This window comes from Scyliorhinus canicula, chromosome 16 (genome assembly GCF_902713615.1).
Source record: "Scyliorhinus canicula chromosome 16, sScyCan1.1, whole genome shotgun sequence".
NCBI lineage: Eukaryota > Metazoa > Chordata > Chondrichthyes > Carcharhiniformes > Scyliorhinidae > Scyliorhinus > Scyliorhinus canicula.
In genome coordinates, this window is record NC_052161.1 from 36,186,799 (window position 1) to 36,205,111 (window position 18,313).

General features: G+C 45.1%; 1 protein-coding gene across 1 annotated transcript in view; it reads right to left on the reverse strand.

Annotated features, from left to right (window-relative positions):
- cpxm2 (carboxypeptidase X (M14 family), member 2) overlaps positions 1–18,313 on the reverse strand; it is a 259,608-nt gene that overhangs the window by 86,438 nt on the left and 154,857 nt on the right. The window lies entirely within an intron of this gene.

The window sequence follows — 18,313 nt, forward strand, 5'->3', positions numbered from 1 at the left end:
AGTCTCAACTAGATCTTTAACTGCCTTTTCATGTGTGAGGGCCGTCACTTCGGGGCTTGTCATGTCCAGTCCTAAAAGGAATTCTGTACCTTTCATAGGGCGTCCGGTCATGAGTGTGTGTGGTGTGTATCCTGTCGATGTGGAGACAGTGTTCCTTATGAACATAAGTGCAAATGGGAGCACTGACTCCCATGTGGAATTGTTCTGTTGAACCATTTTCCTGAGGGTCGTTTTTAGGGTCCGATTCATGCGCTCCACAATCCCGCTGGACTGTGGATGATACGCAATGTGGAAGTTTTGTTTTATACCGAATATTGTCAGGACGTTCCTCATGACCCGTCCTGTAAAGTGAGATCCCTGGTCCGAATCGATACTTCGGGGTAAACCCCATCTCGTGAAGATGTGGTGGGTCAGGATCTTTGCAGCTGTCTTTGCTGTATTTGTTCGTGAGGGAAATGCCTCTACCCATTTGGTAAAGGTGTCGATGACCACCAGAACGTATTTATAGCCATTCCTACAAGGGGGCAATGGACCTATAAAATCGATCTGGAGGTTTGTCCAAGGGCCGTTAACTGGGCGAGTATGCTGAAGTTGTGCTTTCTTAGAATACCTCTCCGGGTTATTCTGTGCACAAATAAGGCAATTCTCTATGTAATGTGTGACATCAGTCCTGAGATTAGGCCACCAACAGAGTTGCCTGAGGTGCCTCGTTGTTGCATCAATTCCCTGATGCCCGTGTCCGTCATGGAACAAGGCAATCATCTGATTCCTGTCCTGCTTCGGGACCACATAAAGTTGGTCCTTAATGATCACACCCTCATGTGTGGTCAGTGTGTGTTTAAAGTGCTCGTACGCAGGCACAAAGTTTCCCTTGAAAACCTCCCTGAGGTCTCTGTCCTGTTTCTGTGCTGCTACGAGATCTTTAACCTCTGTTTGTGAGACTTGTACTGCACTCACAGGGGCGCTAGCTGGTGCGCTAGCTGGGGGGGTCCATAAGTGTCCTCTCCTGGAACCTGCCTTAGCCAATGCGTCGGCTTTTACATTCCCAGGGGGTGATGACCTATGGTGGCTGCGAACTTTTATACTGCCGAAGGTCCTGTCCTTCGCTTTCTCTAGGATATGCTGGAGTAAGGGGGCTGATGGAAGGGGTTTTCCGTCTGCGGAGCCAAAACCTCGTGTCCTCCACAGGGGCAGAAAATCTGTTAGGCTATTGCAGACATATAAGCTGTCTGAATATATGTCTGCTGGGCTGGGGAAAGAATCGGGGTGGTCCACTATATACGCTATGGCCGCTAGCTCTGCTGCATGCGCGCCTAAGTGACCTGGTAACTTAAGAGCTATCTCTTCGAGAGCGCGCCCCTGCGCGTCCTCTACATAGATGCCGCATCCTGTGATACGCTCACCATTTAAAACTGTGGAGGAACCGTCTACATAAATCCTCAAGGGTCCACACGTGTCTGTGGGCTGGGGGCTTTGTTTTGGGTTCCCTATCTTCCTGGGGGGTGTTTTTGCTAAAAAGGGTCCTGTGTTATGCAGGGGAGCTACAATTTCACAGTCATGGGGCTGTCCGGGGTATTGGAGGTTGTCTGCTAAATATGTGTGGGTGCGTGTCCGTTTTACAGTAATGTCCCGTCCTTGTAAAAGTAGGGTCCACCTAGCTGCCCTAATCTGGCTAACTGAACCGTCCTTCAGTCGACCGTCTAGTAGTAGCTGTGTGGGTGTGTGTTCGGTTAGAATGGTGATGGGGTTTAGTCCGGTTATGTAGGAAAAGTACTGTACTGCCCAGAAGACAGCAAGGAGGTGCCTCTCACAGGCTGAAAATCCTTGTTCAACCGGGTCTAACAGTCGGGAGGCATAAGCCACTGGTCTTAGCTGCTCGTGCCGTTCCTGAAGCAACACGGCCGAGAGGGTCAGATCGGTGCTCGCTACCTCTATTGCGAAAGGGGAAAGTGGGTCTGGGACTAGCAGCGCGGGTGCTGCACTAAGGGCTCGTTTTAACTCCTCCACAGCCTCTGTATGCTGCGGAAGCCATTCCCAGGGGGCTCCTTTCTTAAGGAGGTCTGAAAGTGGGGCGGCTTTTGTCGCGAATCCGTCGATGTGGTTCCGACAATAACCAACCAGTCCTAAAAACGACCGGAGGGCTGATACATTTTGGGGAAGGGGCAATTTGACGATCGAATCAATTCTTTTGAATTCGATCTCGCGTTTGCCGTGCGTGATGACTGTTCCCAAATACATCACTTTACTTTCCAATATCTGGGCCTTTTTCGGGTTAACTTTACAGCCAATTTCAGTCAAGAGTTCCAGGAGTTCGGCCAGAAGCGAAATGTGCTCTGCCTTTGTGTCTGTCTGCAGTAGTAGGTCGTCTACATACTGTACCAGACATTCGGGTCGGGAAAATTTCTCTAATCCACTTGCCAGCTGTCGGTGGAAAATGGAGGGTGAATTGTGGAATCCTTGTGGGAGGCATGTCCACGTGTACTGCTGAGTTTTAAAAGTGAATGCGAGTTTGTATTGGCACGCTTTTGCCAATGGTATGGACCAGAATCCGTTACTGATATCCAATACCATGAAGTACTTGGCGTTGAGACCCTGCTTGAGCATGGTCTCGGGACTAGTAGCTACCGTTGGGGCTACTGCGGGGGTTACTTTGTTGAGTTCCCGATAATCGATGGTCAGACGCCATGATCCATCGGGCTTCCTCACTGGCCAAATAGGGGCATTATTGGTGGAGGCTACCGTTCTCAGTACACCTTGGTCCAACAAGCTACCTATAACCTTTTCTATTTCCACCTCTGCCTCGAGGGGAAATCTATATTGCTTTTGCGGTCGGGGGTCCTGTCCGGTAACATGAACTTGTCCAGTCATTCTGCCACAGTCATGACGGTGACTTGCAAATGCTGTCCTGTGTTTGTTTAGTAGGGCCTTAATTTGTCGGTCGGTGTGGAGTGTAGTCAGGTCGAATGAGTACTCTCCCACTGCGCTAATCCGATTAGCGTAGTCTCCTACTGTGAGGGTGGCTGGTGCTCTGTCTGATCTAGCCATTCGCCAGACACACTGGTTCACTGGGTCGAACGACAAGCTATGAGCGTTCATAAAATCTATCCCCAGGATGTGTTCTGCCGTCCGGGGAAGATTTACTAGAACTACGGGGTGCCTTGTGCTAATGTTCCCTAGCTGGATCGCTACGGGTGCTGTGATATGTCCCTGCTGCGAGTGTCCGGTGAACCCGCTAAGTGTAATGGTGGATGTGGTCGGCCACGTGTCTGCGTGTGCCGTGGTTGTGGAGTTAATGGTGGTGCGGGATCCTCCTGTGTCCCACAGTAACTCTATGGACTTCCCTTTGACTTTTGCTGTGACTACGGGCCTCCCTGATGAGTCCCATAGTGTGTCACAGACCCAAGTGGGGGAGCCCGGACACCGTCAGTCCGTCTCGTCCACATTGGTGGGTCCTGACTGTACTGTCACATTATGGATCGGTTTTGACTTATTGCGGTTCAGAGTGCCTGTCTGCTGGCCTCTCTGAGATCGCTGGGGTGCATTGCACTCTTTAGCCCAATGCCCTAACTGTCCACAGTTATAGCATTCCTGTCCTTTCTGTTGTGGGCTGCTCTTGCCTTCATTTACCCATGCGGGCTTCTGGTGCTCTCTGACTGCTTGGATATCTGCAGCAGCCTGAGCCTCTTCTGGGGATCTAACTTTGCCTTTTGCCTGAAGCGATTGCTCCCAAGCGCGGGACAATCTTTTCAGGACCCATTTTTCGTTATGGGCCTCTTCTGAGGGGTCATAGCTATTGCAAGCGCTCTGTCCTGCTTCTGTTGCGTGTGAGATAATTGTGCGCGTCCACTTAACCATGTTTTCGCGGGTTAAATGCGCTCTATCTAACTGTCCGAAAACTGCGCTGAAATGAATCCACAGCCTTCCTGCGAATGCTGTGGGGTGTTCGGATCTTTTCTGCCTGCACTTATTCAATCCTTCTACGGGGTCACCTCTATTGTACCCGATGGCATCTAAAATGGCGGTGTGCATCTCCTCTAGGCTGCCTCCTGCCACGTTCTGTGGGTCGGGGAGGGCTGCTACTACACTCTGGTCTAAGCTCAGCACGGTGAGCTTAACCTGCTCTCTCTCATCCAGGCCGTACATGGTAGCCTGCTGCTTTACTTTAGCGAAAAACTGGTGGGGGTCTGCGGTGGGGAGGAACGGAGTGATCTTTTCACACGCGTCCCTTAGCTGGGTTACTGTTAAAGGGGTGGTGTAGGTTATGTCTGGGGCGCCTTCTGATTCGGCTTTTCTCTGCGTGGTTACGGGATTCATGGGTGCGGTTATGGTCTGAGCTGTGGGGGGTTGGGGTGCCTGTCGTTTCTGCTGAGCTGCGGGCGCACATGTTCCCTGAACATAACGCTGCGCTGTCTCACTTAATTTCTGCCAATCTGGGGCGTTTTCTCCATCTAACTGTGCTCCAAAGGTGCTTTGGAAGCCATTCTGCACCGAAAGCAGAGATTGCAGTTCCGCAATCTGTTTCCTGCATTTCGCGTGGTCAACTGTGCTTTGTCTTTGTTCGGTCGTTGCAGCATGGAGTGCTCTCAAAGCTGCTTTGAGATCAGAACATTGCCTCTGCAATGCCTCCACCTGCTTTTCCGATTCCTGTCTTATCAGAATGGCACGTTGCACGTCCTGATAGGCTTTCTCATACTGGGTCTGGGAACTGTTCAGATGAGCTAGACAAGACTGATGAGCCCTTTTGGCATCATCCACCTCTCTATCCTTCTCTGCCAACTTCCCTTTGAGATCCAGATTCTCCTTCTCGATGTCCCTGACATCGACCTTACTCATCCTATTCCTCTCTTCTAAATCTGTCCGGAGCGTCCTGATGACCTCCTCTGCGCCTCGCAACTGTGCCAAACAGGACACAATCGCCATCGGCTTGCGTGCTTTACCTAGGTTCTTTTTGTGTATTTGAGAGAGGTTCTCCCACCAAGTATGACCTATACTCCCGGGACCTGTCTCCTCATTTGCACAAAACTCTTTCCAAAGGGGCCATCCCTTTCCCTGTAAATATTTGCGGAGTTCCAGCTCCCACGTGGGACACTGGCCTACTCTGCTACTGCTGCTGGTCGCTGCGACCACAAACTTTGCTGGATCCATCAGACGTTCCATTGCCTGCATGGCCATTTCCTCTGACTCTCTTTGTATAATTTGGAACAGGGGGTTGTTGGGGTTGTGTTTCAAGAAACGGGTACGGCTTACGCTATTTTCCGATCACAAAACTACCGAAAGTTTGTCGCAACAAAAAGCTTTCAGTTTTACCTTACAGCCCTGTTAGTACGCATGCACTAAACACACTTCCGAATTACGCTTATTATTTTGAACACCTTGAATACTTGTGATCTCTTTCTTTCTCTGCAATTTGGAGTTCTAATTCAAATTTCAGGGTCCTGGACGGTGTGGGGTTTCCACTTACAACCGTGTCCCGCCAGGAAGTCGCCACTAAATGTTGCACGTTTTACTATGGGCGTAAAACGCGTTTATTGGAGTGTATTAACACGCCTCCGTATTCGACGTGTGCTTAACACTACTAGGCTCTGTTGTATGTAATTATTCAGCTCTGGGAGTCGCCAGTTGCCGTATAGACAACGTCACAAGTATTCCAAGGTCAAGTTCAAAGTAATAAAGACGATACACCGATTAGTAAGGTTCAAACGATCAATATTTATTATACAGTTATAATAAATACTCATGCACACACTAAGAGACTAAGCTATAACTAAACTTAAGCAAACAGAATACTTATCTAACAGGAACAGGCAAGGTCAGAGAACGAGGCCTTCGTCCTGGTCTTGTACTGCAGCCTTCAGCAAGCGTTCTGGTACTTGGGAGTCTAGTGGGCTTGGATCGCGTAGCGAGCGTTGAACTTACGGTTTCGGCGGCTGGTGCTCAACGGCTGGAGTCAGGATGCAAGATGTCAGTCAGAGCCGGAGCACGAGTTTAACAGACCGGGCTCTGTGGGGAATTTGCTTTTATACCCCTCTCTAATGTCCTTGCCCCCTTCTAGGCGGGCTCTACCTTTCGGTACCGATTGGAGCGTTTCCAAACAGTTACCTTCGAAACCCTCCAATGCGGGGGCTTCCCTCGATGTTGGGGGGTGGTTTCGATATTCTTTACTCTGGTGCCATCCTGTCTGCTCCACCAATTAAGTGTTACATTGAGATGGAAATGTTGCCATTGTTTGTGCCTGGATCTGGGCTGCCTCATCAGAATGTTAAGCGCTTTGCCATTAACACCTTTGGCTTGGAGATCTTGCACCTGGCCAGAAAACTGGTTTGCTGCTTGCAAAATGCTAATTAGTTGAGAGCAGGCTGTCTGTTCTCACTAAACAGGCTTTTCCTTCTGTCTTCCATTTTAGTTTGGCTCAGTGTCCATTTTGCGTGGTCAGCATGGCTACAGACTCCAGACCCACCCAGTGGTTGACTCTTTCTCTTTTTTTTTATAAATTTAGAGTACCCAATTTTTTTTTTCCAATTAAGGGGCAATTTAGCATTGTCAATCCACCTAACCTGTACATCTTTGGGTTGTGTGGGTGAAACCCATGCAGACATGGGGAGAATATGCAAACTCCACATGCACAATGACCCAGGGTCAGGATTCAAACCCACGTCCTCAGTGCCGCAGTTTAGTGCTAACCACTGCGCCATTGCAACCCTCAGTAGTTGACTCTGAACTAGACCCCACTGAAATGGCCTAGCAAGCCAATCTGTTCAAGGGCAATTAGGGTTGGGCAACAAATGCTGGCCCCAAAAAAGAGCACGGAGTCACATAACTGAGGGACCGCAAAACATAGACAGTCCTGGTCTGTTGCGTCACTTGGAACAGGCAATGCTGCCTTCATTCTGGCAGTTAGACAATTGAGAAGAAGAAGATGGGCCCATCGCCGGAAGGCTAGGCGAAGGGAACAGTCTCATCCCAATGAACAAGGGCCAAGTGAAGACCCAGAAGCTGCCAGAACCACTGAGCAGAGGCATCTAGCAAGGCTAAGGATGTACAGAAGAGCCATCACATGTCTGCAGATTATCGAGACACAGTGCCGTTGACACCTTCACATGTGATGGCTCAATTCTGCAACATTCTCCAGGAGTTGATAATGCAGAGATTGGGAGGGCAGCCATTAACAGTGGTTCTAAAATGACTGTCCCTCTGAACTTCTTTGTGAGTGGCTCATTCCAGGGCTCCACAGGGGATGTCTGAGGGATTGCTCAAGCATTTGCTCACAAATTTGAGAGGTTATAGAAATCCAATTTAGCAAGACGCACGATTATGTCCAGTTCTCCTTAGTTGAAGCCATCCAGGTTGCAAGAGCACTGGACTTTACAGCAATCTCCGGATTCCCTCAGGTGCAGGGTGCCATTGACTGCACTCATGTGGCTTTAAGAGCTCCCTGGCAACAGCTGCTACCATTCATCAACAGGAAAGGGTTCCATTTGCTCAATGTGCAGCTGACATCTTGAGTCACTTCCAGGTGCCACAGGTCTTTGAGTGTCCTTAGCATATCCAAGTTTGGCTCCTGGATCACAAAAGCTAACAGCGAAGGACGTTGCTGATGATGCCAGTTCATCGGCCGCAAAGTGACTCAGAGGAGAGGTATAATGCTGCTCATTCTGATTTAACAGACCATTGGTATCTTGAAGGAGCAGTTTTGACGTCTGGACTGATCGGGGTGGGGGGCTCTACACTCCTCTCCCCAGAGTGTCTCGCACATCATCGTGGATTGCTGCGCTCTACACAACCTAATGCCTCAAAGAGGGGATGGCTTGCCAGATCAAGAGATGGAGGAACTTCACATTTCCTCTAATGATGAGGACATTGAGGAAGCTGAGGTTCCAGCGGAAGAGGCCATAGAACGGACCAGATGAGGCAGGTGTGTACATCATATGCTCATAGCCACAAAGCAAGATATGACATATTGATTTATTTTGTTGGAGGAGATAAAACATCCAGAACCTCCAGTAGCCTGACTCTAGCAGTTATCCAGGAAGAATTCTCTGGACTATCCTAAGCCACATTCCCCTTCTTCGGCATTTATGATGGGACACATTTCAATGTACCACTGCTATGGTTTTAATTCCCATTTACTTTCTGGTACAACTTTTCCCGAGGAGTCCTGAAGCGCTCTAGCAAGTGCAACAGGATCTCCCAATTAATTCCAACAATTAGCTTTAGCATGTCCAGTTTGTTTTACAATGGAAGCATACTTTTTCCTTTCCATCACTTCTAGGTTCTAACCTACCTCCTCTATTATTTTGACATACTTCCATCCGTTCTCTCAACTTGTAACTATTCTATCACTCGGTTTTCTATTCCTCCAATTTTGTTGTTGATTCCCATTTCCCCACACGTAATTATCTGAGTGAGATATCATGGTTATCAGCAATACTGTCGCTTCTTGGATCCTTGCTACTTGGCGCTAATCTAAATAAGTCTTAATGGTTACTGAAATGCTACCTCAGAATTATTCCATAATCAGAATTGCCCTCACAATCGCAATTTAAAAAACAATTTGAATGAAGGAAACCATAGATCTCACAGCATTTATTTTTCTCTTCAAATTCAACAAATGTCTGATCGTTATGGTCATAAACTTTAATGGATAAGCTTCAGGGTCAAGCTCAGAAGCATTGAGAATTGCCGTTTTAACTTTTTCATCGCCTGCGGACTGCACTTCTGACCCCCTGTGTACACATTGAAACCTGTACCTTTCGGTACACTCTATAGCATTAAGGTCCAAGCATCTTTGAGAGCCAAACCTCACAGCTATCATTTGAAATATCCTTCAGCTCCATCCTCTGTAAATTTAGGCACTAAATGAAGATTATTAGTTAAATCAAAAATCTCAGTGGAACCAGACTGACTCTTTGATCTCCCTTTTCTTTCTTTAATCTAAGCTTGTTTTTTGTCAAATCATTCTGTCTGAGTTATTTTTCTCTTTGGAATTCAAGCTCAAGATTTTTGCATTTCCCTTTCTTTGTTCTTTCTTTTTCTTTCTTCTGTTTCATTTTGAGTATTTTCATTTCTCTCTTTTTCCTTCAGTTAAGTTTTTTTTTCATCTCTTTTTCTACCTCAGGCTGCTTCATTTGCACCTGAATTTTTGTTCACTCTAGCTTTGAGACATCAATTTCTCCCTTTTTAATTCTAAATGCTGGGTCATTACCTTAATCATATCACCCGTACGTGATCCTCCTTTCATTTCCACCTTCAATTTACCTGCTAATCCTCTCAGTTTAGTCTTAGTCAAGGATTTCAATAATCCATGGACACATCTGCTTCCAGAAAAGTATTGGCAAGTCAAAGCCATTTTTGAATTCCAACCAGTGTGGTACTTCACAGAAAATCCTATTCGCTATGCCCAGCACCTCCACATTGAACATAGAACATAGAACATAGTACAGCACAGAACAGGCCCTTCGGCCCTCAATGTTGTGCCGAGCCATGATCACCCTACTCAACCCACGTATCCACCCTATACTCGTAACCCAACAACCCCCCCTTAACCTTACTTTTATTCGGACACTACGGGCAATTTAGCATGGCCAATCCACCTAACCCGCACATCTTTGGACTGTGGGAGGAAACCGGAGCACCCGGAGGAAACCCACGCACACAGGGGGAGGACGTGCAGACTCCACACAGACAGTGACCCAGCCGGGACTCGAACCTGGGACCCTGGAGCTGTGAAGCATTTATGCTAACCACCATGCTACCCTGCTGCCCACCATTGTTTCTTTAAGGATTCACAGATCCCAGGGAATTCAAGGAATTTTGTATTCCGCCAGTGTCCCCACTTTGTTACGATCCAGGCTTATGTTAATGCCGGACAAGTCGGATCCCAGAGTGAAACCTGGCTTGATAGATCCTAACTCTTATTTTAATAGGAACAAAGGAGGTATGTCACGGAACAAGTCACAGCAGTCTGCTGATGAACTTTTAACACAAAAATAAAGCGTTTATAATAATAATAATAATCTTTATTGTCACAAGTAGGCTTAGATTAACACTTAAATGACACAAGTTGTAAACCATTTGTTCAGCATATTGTTCCAGGGTCTCTGCAGCTTCCCCTTTGAGAGGTGTAAAGGATGCCAGATATCACATTCCCCACCCTAAACCCCCACTGGATACCATGGGTGGCATTGGCTGGGTGCATGGATGATTAACATTCGCAGGCAGCACTATGTTGTCTGTATTGATATTAAGTCATGATGTGGAGATGCCGGCGTTGGACTGGGGTGAGCACAGTAAGAAGTCTTACAACACCAGGTTAAAGTCCAACAGGTTTGTTTCAAACACGAGCTTTCGGAGCACGGCTCCTTCTTCAGGTGAATGAAGACTGAAGAAGGAGCCGTGCTCCGAAAGCTCGTGTTTGAAACAAACCTGTTGGACTTTAACCTGGTGTTGTAAGACTTCTTACCTTGATATTAAGTGGCATGGTTTTGCCACACCCACTGCATGCCCATTTTCAAGCACGATCGGATTTCTAAACCAATAACTTCAGATGAGGAAGCAAAATCGGCTTTATATTTTGCCTGTAGACATCAGTTTGCAATGAGCCAAAACTGTTTAACTTCAGCTGTCTTATTTTCCTAACAAGTACTGTGAGATGACATGTTAAACACTGCTTTGGTTGCCAGCTTCATGCACAGGTCTGTACTTAAAAAAGCAATGCATCACGTTGGCTTACCAAGAATCTCTTCAGCTTGGGTTGTGCTGCATTGATCTACACTGGGAATTGGCACAGTAACAAATGCAAAGCTCATATGAAACACTATCATATGTTTGGGAAAGCGGGCAGCATAATCAAAGACCCTTCCCACCTGGGTTATCGTCTCTTCCAATCTCTTCCATCGGACAGAAAATACAGAAGTCTGAGAACACAGATTCAAAAACAGATTCTTCCCCACTGATACCAGACTCATTAATGGCCCTCTTATGGACTGAACTGATCTATCTACGTATCTTCTCTACTTTTGTCGCACTATACTCCGTATGCTTCATCCGATGTCTATGTCCATGTATTTACGTTGTGTATTTATTGTATGTCCTATGTTTTTCATGTATGGAATGATATGCCTGGACTGTACGCAGAACAATACTTTTTATTGTACCTCGGTACGCGTGACAATATATCTAAATATAAATCTATCAGAAATTATGCTGAGTGTTTGAAAGGTTGGGTGAAACAAGAAACTTGAATTAAAATAGTTCGGTCAAAAAATCGCCAAATTGCTGGTGTGAGCAGAAATTATCCAAAATAAAATTGAGCCTCGGAAGTAAGCTATTAAATAGAATGTGGGAATGGATATTATTATAAATAAATAATGTGTACTTTAATCACCATTTATCATTAGTTGACATATAATAATCTTCAGGAGATAGAGAAATTGCTCAGAATGCATTGTTATAGCATTCAGTGTTTGCAGACTCAGATTAATTGATTTGAATATTAATATACAGTAAAAGTACTAATGAATTGATTAATATTACAGTACTACAAGTAAATGAATTGCTAATTTGGACTTATAATGGGATACAGTATTAAACAGACAGAACCTTACTTTTAGTATTATTTCCCTCATCTTTATTACTCAGGCTGAAAATAGTTATGCTTATTTCACATACAAGTGGTCTTTCATGAACTGTACATTCACAGTGCTTGCGTCAAAATAAAAATAGCCAAGTGGGTTCAGAATTAAACTTAAGCCCAATAGAGATAATGATAATTGTTAGTTCCACAAAAGTAATATTCGCCGATAGGTTAATGCAATTAATTATTGTGAACTGTTGATGCAACTTCAATATGTAATAGAACCTCCTTCCTTTTACCTTCCATTTGGGATTAATAAACTTGTGTTATAACAAGCAAAACTTACAAGTGGGCAACCTTTATGTGACTATATAAAACTCCAGTGGATGGTAATTATGTTTTATTGGCCAGGCAAGTTTAGAATAGCTAGACTAGTAGATCATGGTGAGTGTGTATGGATTTTACTTGAGGTAAACACAGCTTATCTATATTTGTCCTGCTGTGGTTTACGCAGCAGTAATTTATACAGAGTAAATTTACATGAATTCTTCTGTCTCACTGCATTTTTAGTCAAGTTTTTACCTAACCCATTAAAGATACGTGGAAAAACATAAAATGGTTAAGCTGGTAACAGGACATCATCCAGTGATTCAATGTGTTTATGTAATAATGCAGTGTGCCATGGGGAATAAAGGCATAAAATGTCAGCCATGTTTGCCTGCCCAACCATCCTGCAGTACAGAAGAGCTTTGTCATATATCTGAACAGATATGCTGAGGTGCTATATAATTGCAAGCCTTTCTATCTGCCAACACTCCACCTTGTATGTCATGGGGAATAAAGCATTTCATGCGATGAAGCTGCAGTTGATGGCAACCATATGGTTGCCTCTCTATCCACTGTATACAGAAAAATCAACTGCGTGACTTTATTCCGATGTCAGTGGAGCCTTTTTTATGTGAATCCCTGCCAGATTTACTTGCTCCACTTCTGACTAGTGTTTGATGTACAAGAGAGGGGAAATGTGAACAGGCTGCAAGTGAAAATAAATTGGTTTTAGTGTTGCTCTCCCAAAACCCACAAAGCGGTGTGAAAACAACTTTATACGCAATTTCCCACTCTGCCTTTGTCCATTGTCAGGTCATTACAGTAGTACTACATAAGTGTTAGATGAGCGGATTAGACCATTTTCCTCTGCAGACTGGGACAGAGTTTAAACAAAAGTAGATAAGGCTAAATAGTTAACTCCTTAAAAAAGCAGCTCAGCAAATGCCCTGTTGCGAAGACGAATTGGAGCCTATAGGAATAAGGGTAGACTGAGACGTCTAAATGTTCTATCGCACATGGCAGTTTTTGAACAGCTAAGGGATGGCAGAAATACAGGGAGGCGGGTAGCTGAGGAGGTTTTGGAGAGCAACAGACCAGGGTAGAAAGGTTAAATCATGAGATAACTATTCTGGAGCATTGTTAGAAAATCTTGGGAAATCAAAGAGCGGTTATTCTGTCGGAGGTCAAATGGGAGTAGCTGATCTCTCAAAGGAGATGGCTGGATGGGACAAAGCCTCTACCGTCTTTCCATGATTTGACTTTTGCCAAATTTTCTGTTCAATAACTTCTGGAGTGATATGGTGTTATGCATTCTTTGTAACAGTGAAGTGCTTCTCGAAGATTTCTGACCATAAAGTGCATAATAACCAAGCTTGATCATGAACTCATCCCAAATCCAGACATGCAAAAATACTCTGGGCTTTATTCAGAGGGGCATAGAGTGCAAGAGCAAGGAGATTATGCTGAATTATACAAGGCACTAGTTAGACCTCAGTTGGGATACTGGGTGCATTTCTGGGTGCCACACTATAGGAAGCATGTTAACGCATTGGAGAGAGTGCAGAGGAGGTTTACAAGGATGGTTCCAGGGATCAGAAACTTCAGATATGTGGATACATTGGAGACGTTGGAAGTGTTCTCCTTGGAGAGAAGAAAGCAAAGAGGAGATTTGATAGAGATGTTCAAATCATGAGCAGGCTGGACAGAGGGGCAGCACGATGGCACAGGGGTTCGCACTGCTGCTTCACCAGAGATCCGGGTTCAATTCCGGCCTCGGGTGGCTGTCTGTGTGGAGTTTGCCTTTTCTCCCCGTGTCTGCGTGTGTTTCCCACGGGTGCTTCGGTTTCCTCCCACAGTCCAAAGATGTACAGGTTAGGTGGATTGGCCATGCTAAATTGTCCCTTAGTCTCCAGGGATGTGTAAGATAGGTTAAAGGGTTATAGGTATAGGGTGGGGAAGTGGGCTTGGGTGGAGTACTCTTTCAGAGAGTTGGTGCAGACTCAATGGGCCGAATGGTCTCCTTCTGCACTATAGCGATTCTATGTAGTAAATAGGGAGAAACTGTTCCTACTCATAAAAGGATCGATAATGAAAGGGCACAGATTGAAAGTAATTTGTAAAAGAAACAGATGTGAGCAAAAATGTTTTCACACAATGAATGGTACGGGACTGGAATGCATTGTCTGGAGATGTGGTGGAGGCAGGTTCAGTCAAGGCATTCAGGAGGACATTAGATGATTATTCAAATAGAAACAATGTGCAGTGGTACAGGGAAATGGCACATGATCCTTGTTTGGAGATCCAATGCAGACATGATGGGCCAAATGGTCTCCTTCTGCACCATAACAGTTCTGTGAGTCTATGATGTATATTTTCCAATGCATTGCTCTGGATAATGGTCCAAAGGATGTAGCCTGGCTATTTTTCTAGCTTGGTGTTGCTGAGGTAAATTGCCCTGTAAGCCCTGATCTCAATGGCTCAGTCACACATTACCCTTAGATTTAGGATTTCTGACCTGGATGATTAATCTTACAAGTCTGCTTCTGACGAAGCCACCGAAAGAGGAAAAGTTTCTATTTAACTTCCTGTACAAAACAGGACAGCTCTCACTAGAGGGAGATTACTCTTCAAGCTTTAAAATGAGTTCAATAGCTTTCAGTCACTTTCTGGTGGGAGATTCTCCGAGTATGTCGCTCAATACTAAATTGTTACTTTTTCAGCGTGGGTCCTTGTTGTAAAGGACATCTTAAGGAATTTTAAACTTGCTCAAGTTAACACAGACACAGTTTATATTTTTAGTGGGGTTTTATTCCAAACATTTTTAAGTATAAAACAGAGTTACAGAGTCTGCAGAATGTAAATACACTGAGGCATGGATATCCAAAAGTATTTCCAACTAAAAATGTTTAAAAGAGTAAGAAAGACATAGTCACAGAAGTCTTGAGAGACTGTTTGTTGAAACAGGTGGTGAACAAACCATTTTGACTGCACTCTCTTGCAGATCAGAAAAGTGAGTGCTGACTCTGTCAAATCTGTCTCTTTCTATACATTTCTCTCCCCTTTCGCTAGAATAGTTTGATGATAAATATAGGTTTATATTTTTTATAATAGCCTGGTAATAGGTGGCCTATAGTGGGCCAGCTTAAAGATGGCTATTCACAGGTATAGATGCTCCACCATTTTTTAAAAGAGGTCATTTACTGGACATGTTAGCTCTGTGTTTAATCACGGTGCTGGTGTCAATACATCTTGAAATATGTCCAAACTTTGTTCGAGCAACATGTTATTTCTGTGGGCTTCTCGCATTAGCTTTTACTAATGATGTTAGGAAGAATTTTATGTTTATCAATTCAAGATCAAGAGTAAAATCTTTTTTCTTTGTTACATTTGTTGTTTGGGGTTGTTTGAACTATTTAAGTCTTACTCCTAATCCAATTTGTTATGTTTTGCTTTCGACAAGGTGCCACATAAAATGTTGCTGCATAAGATAAAGATGCATGGCGTTAAGGGTAAAGCAGCTGCATGGATAGAGGATTGGTTAATTAATAGAGAGCAAAGAGTGGGGATTAATGGGTGTTTTTCAGGGGGCAGTCAGGAGCTAGTGGTGTCCCTCAGGGATCAGTGTCAGGCCCGCAATTGTTCACAATTTACATCAACGATTTGGAGGTGGGAACCAAGTGCAATGTGTCCAAGTCTGCAGACGACACAAAGGTGAGCGGTAAAGCAAAAAGTGCAGAGGATACTGGAAGTCTGCAGAGAGATTTGGATAGGTTAAGTGAATGGGCTAGGGTCTGGCAGATGGAAGACAATATTGACAAATGTGAGGTTATCCATTTTGGTGGGAATAACAGCAAAAGGGATTATTATTTAAATGATAAAATATTAAAACATGCTGCTGTGCAGAGAGACCTGGGTGTGCTAGTGCATGAGTCACAGAAAGTTGGTTTACAGGTGTAACAGGTGATTAAGAAGGCGAATGGAGTTTTGTCCTTCATTGCTAGAGGGATGGAGTTGAAGATTAGGGAGGTTCTGCTGCAATCGTATAAGGTGTTAGTGAGGCCACACCTGGAGTATTGTGTTCAGTTTTGGTCTCCTTACCTGTGAAAGGACGTACTGGCGCTGGAGGGTGTGCAGAGGCGATTCACTAGGTTAATCCCAGAGTTGAAGGGGTTGGATTATGAGGAGAGGTTGAGTAGACTGGGACTGTACTTGTTGGAATTTAGAAGGGTACGGGGAATCATATAGAAACATATAAAATGATGAAGGGAATAGATAGGATAGATGTGGGGCGGTTGTTTCCACTGGCGGGTAAAAGCAGAACTAGGGGACATAGCCTCAAAATAAGGGGAAGTAGATTTAGGACTGAGTTTAGGAGCAACTTCTTCACCCAAAGGGTTGTGAATCTATGGAATTCCCTGCCCAGTGAAGCAGTTGAGGCTCCTTCATTAAATGTTTTCAAGATAAAGATAGATAGTTTTTTGAAGAATAAAGGTAAATGGTTATGGTATTTGTGTGGGAAAGTGGAGCTTAGTTCACAACAGATCAACCATGATCTCAGTGAATGGTGGAGCAGGATCGAAGGGCCAGATGGCCTACTCCTGCTCCTAGTTCTTATGTTTCTACCCCAATGGGTATTAGGGATTCTGAAGACACTTGTATTGTATTGATTTTACTTTACTTGTGCCTTACGCACTGTGCACCAGAATTAACTACTGCCCATGAGTTTTGATTCTTCCAAAAGCTTTTTATTTTACCTGCTGAAAAGTAGCACATGCTGAGGAAATCCCGAAAGACCCCAGTATGTGTCCAGGATCAACCGGAGGTAGTAATTTATCCACAGTGAGATACCCTCAATTACAACTTGAGAGAGATGATTGGTAATACAAAGGCTTTAATTAGCAGAGAACCAGACAGCTACCGAGAAGTGTGCTCACTGCACACAGCCCACTGAACAGTACCTTATATATGGCTCCCTGGAGGGGTGGAGCCAGAGGCAGAGTCCCCCAGGGTTCCAAACCCAGTCTTAAAGGGATCATTACATTAAAGGTGCAGTAATCATTCATCACATTCACCCCCTGTTTTAAAAGTAAACACAGAGTCCGTTGGGGGTGAAGTGGAATTACATGTCCAGTCTTTTGGGTGGTCTGATTGTCCTTGTCGACCTTCCCAGCTCCGGCGGTGGTGCGGCGGACATGGGCGTCTTCAGGTGGTCTGTGCCTTTGCCCGTGTTGGAGCGGGGGGGGGGGGGGTTATCCGGGGTGACTAGGGTGATTGGTGCCTGCGCCGGCCGGGGGGGGGGGGCGCTAGAGGGGAGGCGCAGTCAGAGTTGGCAGCCGGTGCGGGGAGGGGAGCGCCAGTAGAGGAGGGGGGCATCAGTGGGAGAGCCAGCGGGTGCCAGGTCTCGCAGGGAAACTGTGTCTTGCCTTCCGTCGAGGTCATATCGGGGCAGGGGACAGCGAATAGGAAGCGGGACAATTCGTTGATGACAGTGAGGAAATAGATGTTGCGGTTGGTGGATGGGAGGGGCCCTTTGAAGTCCACGCTTAGTCGCTCAAAGGGCCCAGAGGCTTTCACCAGGTGGGCCTTGTCTTGTCGGTAGAAGTGCGGTTTGCACTCCGCACTTCTCGGTAGCTGTCTGGTTCTCTGCTAATTAAATTGAGATGCCCTCAATTACAACTCGAGAGAGATGATTGGTAAAACAAAGGCTTTAATTAGCAGAGAACCAGACAACTACCGAGAAGTGTGCTCACTGCACACGGCTCATTGAACATTACCTTATATATGGCTCCCTGTGGGGGTGGAGCAGGAGGCGGAGTCCCCCAGGGTTCCAAACCCGGTCTTAAAGGGATCATTACATTAAAGGTGCAGTAATCATTGATCACACACAGGTAGATTTCTGACTTCACACTCCCAACAAGGACCTTAAGCCTACATGTATGGCAGACCCAGAATTTGGACATGTTACTGGTATGATTCTTCAAACAAAATAATTTACAATATTGGGCCTGGTGCACCAGAACCATTGGCAAGATGCTGCTGAGGGTGAAGGTCTCTTCCAGGAGCATGATATAAATAAAAACACCGATAAATGTACAGTGCTTAAATTCAGCTGAAGTTTTCAATTCAGCATAAAATGTACAAATTGTACATTTCAAACATATCAGAATATTTCAATTACTGATCCAGAATATGATACAAAGACCATCCGCATTGTTCAGTATGTAACTATTTTACTGGTTGAATGTAAGTTGTGTATCTCAAAAGAATAACAAAAGTACATATTGGCGACAACTAATTTTAAATGTGAAGCAGCAGATAGATATACGAACTGGATAATTTATTTAAAGAGCACAGAAAAATCTTCTTACACGTCATCTTTATGCAGTTCACATCCTGAACAAATAAGCAATGTTT